The sequence below is a fragment of the Ixodes scapularis genome, unplaced genomic scaffold (assembly GCF_016920785.2).
Source record: "Ixodes scapularis isolate PalLabHiFi unplaced genomic scaffold, ASM1692078v2 PGA_scaffold4__175_contigs__length_147842914, whole genome shotgun sequence".
NCBI lineage: Eukaryota > Metazoa > Arthropoda > Arachnida > Ixodida > Ixodidae > Ixodes > Ixodes scapularis.
Genome location: NW_024609879.1, coordinates 135,084,126 through 135,094,648, shown reverse-complemented (window position 1 = coordinate 135,094,648; position 10,523 = coordinate 135,084,126). Strand labels below are relative to the sequence as shown.

At 47.6% G+C, this 10,523-nt stretch overlaps 1 long non-coding RNA gene across 1 annotated transcript; it reads left to right on the top strand.

Annotated features, from left to right (window-relative positions):
• The first annotated feature begins 8,305 nt into the window (after positions 1-8,305).
• On the top strand, positions 8,306-10,246 carry LOC121837888. The gene is made up of 3 exons (XR_006078324.1): positions 8,306-8,364; positions 9,731-9,833; positions 10,224-10,246. It is a non-coding gene; the product is annotated as an uncharacterized LOC121837888 (long non-coding RNA).
• The last annotated feature ends 277 nt before the right edge of the window (positions 10,247-10,523 follow it).

Genomic DNA, 10,523 nt, shown 5'->3' with positions numbered 1-10,523 from the left:
TGCCTCTGGGTGACAAGTTTGCAGTCTACCCACTGTTGCATCTCCTTTGAGGTATGTTGGACGAATCCTGGGATGCTATGTTTGGCTTTGCTGTTACCTTTTCCCAAAGGCCACAGGAGTGACGACGTCGCTGCTGACGTGTCCGATTGGTTAGAGTTGCGCACTGGTAGATGTTAAAATGAAATGTTTGATCTTCCTCAGAGAAACCATTTATTATTGCAAAGTTTCCCGATGAAGAGAATGGCGTGGCACTCAGACATGAGAGCTGGTTAGACGGTGACACGTGCTATTGGCCGAAGCACAGGGACATCGGAAAGATTCAATCCTTGATCAGAAACGGTCAGCAGCCGACGTCTGAGTGGCGGCGAATGAGATGCATTTTCATCGGATGGTTTGGTGAGTGTTTAATCATAAATTATTCCATTTCCACTAAGTGTTATCAGTCACTGTGAGGCTAATAATTTATTTTATCTTGAATCAAGTCTGTATTAGCACAGATGCCAACTGGATGAACATGTTTCTTATGGCTTTTTTGTCGCACCCGTGCACATGCTTTCACGAATGAAGCAATAAACAGTTTTTATAATACTTAAAACATAGTTTTAATAAGGCACACTTGTGCCAAAAAAATAAAAATAAAACAATTAACCCATACATCCTTTGACGGCGGCGGCACTACGCAGCCACGTGAAGTCCCTTTTGTAACCGCACTGCCTCCTGGAACATTCGGTATAAAAAGTTCGGTCCTCAGACATTCTGATCCCCAAGAAATGGTAAGATTTTCGATTTTACTAGAACATCCCGAATGAAAAATCCATCAATGTAACCCTGTTTGGCAGTCAATGTTTTCTAGTGAACCGCTGACTGTGCCTTACTGTACGTCAAGCATGTCTGATTGGCCAAGTTACTCTGAACGACAGTCAAACTCCAGTCAGACTCCGCTTGTCGGCTTTCTGATGGTTTCCTGGTGGCAGTCGGCCGCCGCGAAATGCCATCAAGATGTCTTGGTGGCGATTCTGATTGTACATCGATTGTCTCTGACTGTACGTCAAAAAGCTTTGACGTGCAGAGAGACGTACGGTCAAAGGACGTAAAGTTCGTTCGGATACCACTATTTCGTCAAATCTATGAATACGAAAAATAAACTATGCACGAGAAAACGATTTCGGGACGTGAGCTCATAAAACCGCTGATGTTAGAGATATGACACGCAACCGACCGAAAACCTTGATCAGAAGCCCGCCGAAACGGCGAACACGCCACTTTGCTTCGCCCATAGAGGCTTCGCCGAGCTTCAATGAACGATCGCTCTCGACTCGATTTGTTTGCCCGCTTGCTCCAAACTGTCGATCCTGCTCGGGCTCTACAATGTCTTATGTTTTAGTAGAATTTCTACTCGACAAGACCCAGCCTGTTGTGCGTTCCGACGATGTAAGAAACTTTAGCGGTGTAGTTGAAGACGACAAGGTGTACCAGGTCTGCTGGGCCAGAGACGCGCGAACAAAAGGATCGTTCTACGACGCGAAAGTACTCTACATGGCAGGTGAGTAGAACTGAAGTACGGCGAGTGATGTACGAGTGCTTTGCATAACATGCTGAAGGCTTAATTGCATATGCAGCCGAAGCATTCTTTAGAAGCGATGTGCTCATTGTCGGAATCTCGCGCTGCAATACTGAAGTGCTCCTGACTCAGTTCGAGAGGTTTGGGCTAGAAAGTTTATACCTTTCTATCTGGCATGGGCTATTGGCCTTACTCCTGTGACGGGGCTGCTCGCGTTCGTCGGTGGAAGCCAGGGCTGTCTGTCGTATCATGCATGCTTGCTCCATAACTTCAACGGAGTCGCATAGGTTTTGCGAATTAAAGTGTATACGGTCGTCCCGAAAGGTTCAGACATCGAGGGCGTTTCTTTGAAACATGCTTACGGTGCATGTGGTCCCGTTTGTAAACGAATGTCCCTTTTGCCCGAAAAACGCAAATTTCAAAAGGGGAAGAAAAAAAAAAAAAAGGACGGGTACACACTTTTCCTGATTTTTGATGTCATGAATTACATTCATTTTAAGGATTTGTGAACCGTTTCACAGCCATGCAAAATGGTCATATCGGCTTGTGAACTGTTTCATAGCCATCCAAGATTGCCACCTCGGAATTTGAGCTTTCTATAAAGAGTAAAGCTATGCGCACTCCGGAGTGCACTTCGGACGGAAATAGCTATACGCGCTCCGCTAAACTTGTATAAAACGAATGGTCAAATCGAGTTTCGTAAGTGATGGCATAGCATAGGGGTTAAGATGTCCGATTTGTACGCAAGTGGACGCGGGTTCGATCCGCGGTGAACCTGCTTTTTTTTTCTCGGACATTTGGTTTTGTTGAGGCATTTGGCGATATTTATGAGTGCGTATAGCTTTACTCTTATATAAATGCTGCCCTTGTTGATGAAATTCCCTTGGCAGTGGCAGTTAGACGTCATCTGATGGACCATCAAAGCAGGTTCCACCAAGGCTGCTGACTGGCAGTCAGCGTCCCAAATTACGTATTTTGATGGAATTTTCAATAGGGATTGTGCATGTAAACTCCATTGTTTTGTTTTTAAGTCACTCATTTTCCAACTGCAACAAAGACAACTTTTAAACCTCATATTAATCAGTTACTTGACAGGTTAGTTCCAATGTTTCTGGGAACAAAGGGTACAGGGATAGCCCACTAAAAGTTCTGTTGTGTGTTGGCAACCGAGGATATCCAGGGATGCCGGTGAGCTGGTGCACGCGCGCATGCACGAGACGTTCGACTGCTCTGGCCCCAACCCGGTCGGTTGTGCCCGCTGTATGCTGTAATGTATATATTATGTAAAGATTAAATACACAACATTGGCGACGAAGTGGAGTCAACCTGCGGCGGAAGACCTTCTAGAGCGCCGTTCACGGCGCCATGGCAGAAGCAAAGGCATCAGCGGGGCCGGCATTCGGCGGCATCGGAGAGTTCGCACCGAGCACCGGTGCAACATGGCTACTGTACCACGAAAGACTTGAGTTCTACTTTATCGCAAATGAGGTCAAGTCAGCCGAGAAGAAGCGTGCAATCCTGTGCACGGTCTGCGGGGCGGCAACGTACGCCATCATTCGTTCACTCTGCTCACCGGCTCTACCTTCCGAGACGAGCTACGACAACATCGTCTCGCGACTGGCGGCCCACTTCAACCCGAGGCCGTCCGCCATTGTTCAGCGTTTCCAGTTCGGGAAGCGCGACCAGCGTCAAGGAGAAAGTACCGCCGACTACATCGCCGAGCTTCGTCGGCTGTCGGAGCACTGCGCTTTAGGGCCAACGTTGGACGACATGCTCCGAGACAGGTTAGTCTGCGGCCTCCGGGAAGAGTCCCTTCAGCGACGGCTTCTCTCCGAGCCGGAACTAACCTTCGCGGTGGCCAAAGAGAAGGCGATAGCAGCAGAGTACGCCCACCACCAGACAGAAAAGATCAGGGGGGCGTCCGCAGAGAGCAGCGATGTGTGTCGTGTTGGTAAGCAAATGGCTCCGAGAGCTAAGCCTAATGCCGAGGCAGCAAGAGAAAGGACTGCGTCGAAGTCACAGCAAGACGCTGGCAAGTGTTTTCGCTGTGGAGGGTCACACCCACCAGACGAGTGTCGTTTTCGACACGCACAGTGCCACTTTTGCAAGCAGCGGGGCCATATCGCGAAAGTTTGTCGACGAAAAGCGAAACAGTCCTCACCGACGCCTAGGCCTACAGGTCCCGAAGGAAAAATCCATCAATGTAACGCTGTTTGGCAGTCAATGTTTTCTAGTGGACCGCTGACTGTGCCTGACTGTACGTCAAGCATGTCTGATTGGACAACAAGTTACTCTGACCGACAGTCAAACTCCAGTCAGACCCCGCTTGTCGGCTTTCTGATGGTTTCCTGGTGGCAGTCGGCCGCCGCGAAATGCCATCAGGATGTCCTGGTGGTGATTCTGACTGTACATCGATTGTCTCTGACTGTACGTCAGAAAGCTTTGACGTGCAGACAGAAGTACGGTCAAAGGACGTAAAGTTCGTTCGGATACCACTATTTCGTCAAATCTATGAATACGAAAAGTAATCTATGCACGAGAAAACGATTTCGGGACGTGAGCCCATAAAACCGCTGACGTTAGAGATGTGACACGCAACCGACCGACAACCTTGATCAGAAGCCCGCCGAAGCCACCGGGCCACCGGAGCGTCGAACACTGACTACACTTCGCACTTCGCTTCGCCCATGGGGGCTTCGCCGAGCTTCCATGAACGATCGCTCTCGACTCCTTTTGTTTGCCCGCTTGCTCCAACCTGTCGATCCTGCCCGGGCTCTACAATGTCTTACGTTTTAGTAGAATTTTTACTCTACAAGACCCAGCCTGTTGTGAGTTCCGACAATGTAAGGCACTTTAGCGGTGTAGTTGAAGACGACAAGGTGTACTACTGGGCCGGAGACGCTCCAACGAAAGGAGGATTCTACGACGCGAAACTACTGTGCTTGGCAGGTGAGTAGAACTGAAGTACGGCGATTGATGTACGATTGCTTGGTTTAACTGCATATGCAGCCGAAGCACTTTTTAGAGCGATGCACTCATTGTCGGAACCTCTCGCTGCAATACTGAAATGCTCTTGACTCGGTCCGAGAGGTTTAGGCAAGAAAGTTTATATCTTTCTATCAGGTGTGCACGGTAAAAACATTCCGTAAAAAAACGTAGAGCTTCTCATTAAAAGCTACGGAGAAGCATCCGTAATCTGAAATACGATTGACTTGTCCGTAAATCTAAAGTTACGATTCTTTAAACAACTAAAATTGTTTGCGACAAGCTGAAAGTTGTTTTATTTGGTTTAGACTAATAGACAACGGTTCTCACATTTTAAAGAATCATTTATTGCACTGTCAATCAACTAATGGTAAACGTTCCGAAACGAGGTGGCGCTAGTTACCGCTCAATTGAAAAGCACGAGGTAAAAGTTTTGTCTAGTATAATCACACTGCCGCTATCTCTTCATCTACCCCTCCGCTCGGTCGTTTTGCTGCCGTTACGGCCGTACCGCCGTACTGCCGCGCTTGTTTTGTCGAGGGGTAGAGGTGCTTGGTGGTTTTTGTGCGAGCTTTCCTTGTTGCTATCAAAACGGTGAGTTTGTTCTGCTCTTTTTATTAACATTGATCGGGGACTGTCATATATACGTTCGTATTTTTGACACTTCTTTCCTCGAAAGAAACGAAACCGCGGATTTGCGTCGCTTGAAACTTTCGGGTTCAATGACTGTCGCTGCTATCTCAGTTCGTGTTTGACGTTCTCAGAGTTGAAAGCTCAAGTCGGGTGCTCGTTTGAACCTTGTGTCATGTCGTGAGCTCGCTGGGACCAATGGGACGCGCGCGGTTCGTCGTTTGTAGCGATTGGGAGGCTATTCGCGCGTGCTGGCCATACCTCGGCAAACCTCACTCATGAGGGCCCTCACTCACCCTCACTCACCCTCATCCTCACAGGTGAGGTGAGGGTGAGTGAGTTTCTGAACCAGGAAAATTCATGAGTGTGAGGGTGAGTGAGGGCCGTGAGGGCGGTGAGGGCGGTGAGGGCGGTGAGGGCTGTGAGGGCGGTGAGGGCCGTGAGGGCGGTGAGGGCGGTGAGGGCCGTGAGAGCCGTGAGGGCCGTGAGGGCGGTGAGGGCCGTGAGGGCCATGAGGGCGGTGAGGGCGGTAAGGGGTATGAGGGCCATGAGTGCGTGAGGGGCGTGAGGGCGGTGAGTGGCGTGAGGGCCATGAGCGCGTGAGTGGTGTGAGGGTGGTGAGTGGCATGAGAGGCGTGAGGGCGGCGAGTGCATGAGGTGGTGTGAGGGCCATGAGTGCGTGAGGGCGGTGAGTGCGTGAGGCCCCCTTCAGATCGAGCATCTTTCTCAGCAATTTTGGTGTTAATGACGGGTTGTTCTCTAGCTTTCCCTAGATCGACACGAATTGCTGAGATCGGGTCCGGCTCGAAATAAGCAAGCAGCTCGGAGCAATTCGAATACGTTTGAAGCCGCTGCATCCAATCAGGGACGCAAAATTTTCACGTGATACCTCGTGCCGGTGATGATGGCACCGAAAGACTTGGTTCTGGTTTGAAATCGATAATGGTAAACGTTCCGAAACGAGGTGGCGCTAGTTACCGCTCAATTGAAAAGCACGAGGTAAAATTTTTGTCTAGTATAATCACACTGCCGCTATCTCTTCATCTACCCATCTCCGCTCGGTCGTTTTGCTGCCGTTACGGCCGTTACTGCCGCGCTTGTTTTGTCGAGGGGTAGAGGTGCTTGGTGGTTTTTGTGCGAGCTTTCCTTGTTGTTATCAAAACGGTGAGTTTGTTCTGCTCTTTTTATTAACATTGATTGGGGACTGTCATATATACGTTCGTATTTTTGACACTTCTTTCCTCGAAAGAAACGAAACCACGGATTTGCGTCGCTTGAAACTTTCGGGTTCAATGACTGTCGCTGCTATCTCAGTTCGTGTTTGACGTTCTTCTCAGAGTTGAAAGCTCAAGTCGGGTGCTCGTTTGAACCTTGTGTCATGTCGTGAGCTCGCTGGGACCAATGGGACGCGCGGTTCGTCGTTTGTAGCGATTGGGAGGCTATTCGCGCGTGCTGGCTCGCTAGAGTTGCAGTAAAGCACGTGACAACCCATCGTCTGAGTGCGTGAGTGCGCTTTACGAGTTTCGCATCGTTCGCGCTTCCTGTAGCCTTCTCATTTCGCCGAGGGGTCCATATTGTTTCGTCGAAATTCGTTTCGCGGCAGTACGTTTCGTGGACAACTTTTTATGGACACGTTTCGTCGACACGAACGTTTCATCGACACTCGTTACGCGAATTTCATGCTGCAGTGACGTTTCGCCACTCGTGTATCACTGAAGTGCGCGTAAACCCACACCCCCGCCTGCGTTCACACCACTTCGCGGCGACAGTCTGCGGCTGCTCGTTACAAAAATGTTAACCCACCTAACCGACCCGTACAGGTCGCTTCGCGGCGACAGTCTCATGCAGCTTACCCCCCCCCCCCCCCCCCCCCCCCCGAAAAAAAAAAAGAAGGTTAATTCGAGCTGTCGATGAAACGATCTGTCGAGGAAACGTCGTTCGATGAGCTGATTCCCCGTTGGTGTATCACCACTGCGTACTTCACGTTCACTGGTTGGTTAGCAGTCATAATGCAGCCGATGAATTTCTCATTTCACAGAATGCACTTGTGTCACTGTACGCTGATTCCCCCCAACCAGATGGTCTAAGATCATCGTATTGATATTCATTTTTATGCTCATAATATTCTATGTGTATATTAAAGCAATACACCTCCGCTCAATACTTGCACGGCGCCACTCAGGAGGGCATGTAATACCACTCTTCCACGGACTGCAAAATTGTGTGCATTAATCTTGGCTCCTCAGTCAGACTGTTTGTAAGGAACATAGCCACCGTTCCTGCAGTTTCAAATTGTCTGAGATGCAAGCTCATATTTTTTTCAGGAGGCGTCTTCAACGACAATTGCTTCCTTGTCACTGAGCATCGGCCAATGTTTAAAGAGCCTATGCCATTCTTGAAGGCGGTATGCGTCTTGTTTGGAGCTTTTTACGTGTTGAATTTACCTATTCAACGGAAGCCTTGGCCACTCTCGAGTTTATGCAAATGTGAGAAAATCTTGAAATGCGTCAAGTCCACAGGATGTGTCATAGAATGGCATAATCTAGATTACCCTATCATTTATCGTGCCGTAGCGCCCTTTTTCACAACTCGCACACACATTTGAGCTGTACTAATTTTACAAAGAATTATGCTGCTGCATATTTATAATGAATTGATAACGTGGGAACACTGGTTGTCATTAGGCTGTAACTTTCAAGGCAGGGAAGCATGGTTATCTTGTATAGACCAGCACGCGGCACTGACGCCACGCAGCTGTGGTGGCGCTGTCGGCGGCACAGCGCAGACGCTTCACTTTACGCGAATTTGGTTTTTGCGCACGCACAGTGCTCACACCTGTGTGGGCAAACGCGGACTTGCTTATAAACAGGGTGTCGGTCTATAGAATGTGCGCTTGTTCAGCAGTCATTCAGGTTTAACATGTTCCAACACTACCATAGTCTGACTCGATAGTAAAAAATAAATGGCTTCACCTTCACCAGGCTGAGTATGCTTGAGGCAGGCATGGCATTAATGTTAGATGATGCAATATATCCTCCTAGACCAATCTTCCAAATCAACCTGGAGAAGGGCTTGAAGAGAATGGGAGCAGTGAAGCGAACGACGGCCCAGCTCAAGATTTTAGCGATGCTGAAGGGCTTCAAATGAAGTCTCCACAGAAATCCCTTGAACCTGTATGTTTTTTTATGGTAAGTGCCAATTTGAATTCCTACACATCTAGCATGTACCTAAGGGGAAGACAACTCTAATGTGACTGATGCCAATCTTTTGAGAAGCGTAACAGATGGCTTTGTGAGTATTCAGAACTTTCAAATATCGAAGCGAATGATGTCATATTTTATTTATACTTTCATCGGATAGGACGGTTCGGCAGTTGTATGAATTTTCAATCTGAGAATGCTCCAGGACACACCATCGTAAAAAAGCAACTGAAACGACTCACAAAAGCCCACACAGAAGTCTGGGAACTGTATGCAAATAAAACTTATTTCAACTCGTTTATTTAAAACGGGAAGGCATCCTGTAATTGTAACCACAGATGGTTGATCTGTAAAATGTTTGAGCCCCCAGAGCCAATACATGATTTGCTGCGGTATGCTGCTGTGAACCGGTGATGCATGCATGCAGTGCGAGTGCTACAGTGTCAAGGCAGATGTGGGCGACATGATATGGTATTTATATCCCGTGTTATTAGGAGTCTGCGTCTGTTTAATTACAGCAACCGGCATCCTGCCACTTTACAAATTATCTCCTTGCAACTTTTTTGCCCCTTGCTCTCGCGCAAAATAATTATTCGTTTGATATTTAAATGTATTATTATGAGAGGGGGTGCAACGATTTTATGATTAAGAAAATTTGCATCTCGTCATTTTTACGTTTATCACGTCCCGGAGGATACAGAAAACATCTCCTTCATTAAGAATGTTGCGATTCCGCTGCATAATCGCAAAACAAACGCCAAGCTTTTTCCCCCACCTGCAGCCGCAAGTGGCAGCCGAAGGAACTACGGCTAGAAGATTACGTGCCCTCGCTCGGCTCCAAGCTGCAGCATAACGCCCGCTAATGTCAGCAGAGAGAGGGAGAGGAAGCGACCTCAGAGATAGCACACGGGAACCTACACGGCACTCCAAATGACGTCACTAGGAGTGCGACCAGGTGTGACCCTGAAGTCTGGGAGTGAGTTGAGGGGTGCCCGAAATGCCAATAGCTGTCTTTTTTTTTTACGCAACAACTAGGACGCGCAGGCGAAATCGGTTTCCTGTTCTTTACTTCAGAAGTGTCGGAGAGCAACCTCCACAAATTTTTGACCGAAGTCCGGAAATCGTTGCACCCCCCTTTAAATAGTAACTTTTAAGCTTTGAACTAAGTGAAGCCTCATGGTTCTTTCTTTTTGTTTTATAGAGGTTTTTCAAAGCACAAGTCGGCCGGTCTGCCAGCCACCTGCAGCCATGCTTGCACTGCATGATTACTTAGCATGTCCAGTGCCAACTGCTATTTAAGCTGCTCTAACCTGATTAAATTGACAGTTTGACAATCTTGTGTCTTGTTTTTCAGAAAATACAGTGTGCACCTCAAGACGTCAAGCTATGTTTGACGACTTAACCATTTGAACCAGTTGAATTACGGAGTCAACTTCGCTTTTGTATTTTTTTTTATGGTAAGTCTCCAGTCTGAGTTCTTACACAATGAGCATGTCCCTGAGGGGGAGGCAACGCTGATGTAGCTGATGTCACTTTTTCGACAACTGTTGTAGCGATATCAGCCACATCTAACATGTTGCCCCTAAAGCCCCAGTTTGAACATGTATCAAGCCTTTTTCTAATGCATATTTTAGCAGATTATGAGTTAACATCAAAATGGAACTGCATGGTTTATTCTTGTTTTGTAGAGGTTTTTCAGGGCACAAGTTGGCTAATCTCTTGCAGCCTCCTGCAGCCATGCTTGGACTGCAGGGTTACTTTGCATGTCCAGTGCCAACTGTGGTTTAAGCTACTCTCACTTGCTTTAACTGGCATTCTGACAGTCTTGTGTATGTCTTGTTTTTCAGAAGATACGAAATGTCGAGCAACGTTTTATGATTTAACTATTTGAACAAGTCGAGTTACGGAGTCAACTTCGCTGGTGTATTTTCATGGTAAGTAAAAAGTGAGTTATTACAGATCAAGCACGACTCTGAGAGGGAGACAACGCTGATCCAGCTGGTGTCACTTCCGACAAGTTTTGTAGTAGTGTCCGTCGCATGTAACATTGTTTTGACCCCAACTGGTGTTACTATTCACTATAGCTAGATTCAATCCTAATATGCTAAATTCATTTGAATCTAGTTACTATAGCTAAATTCAAACAT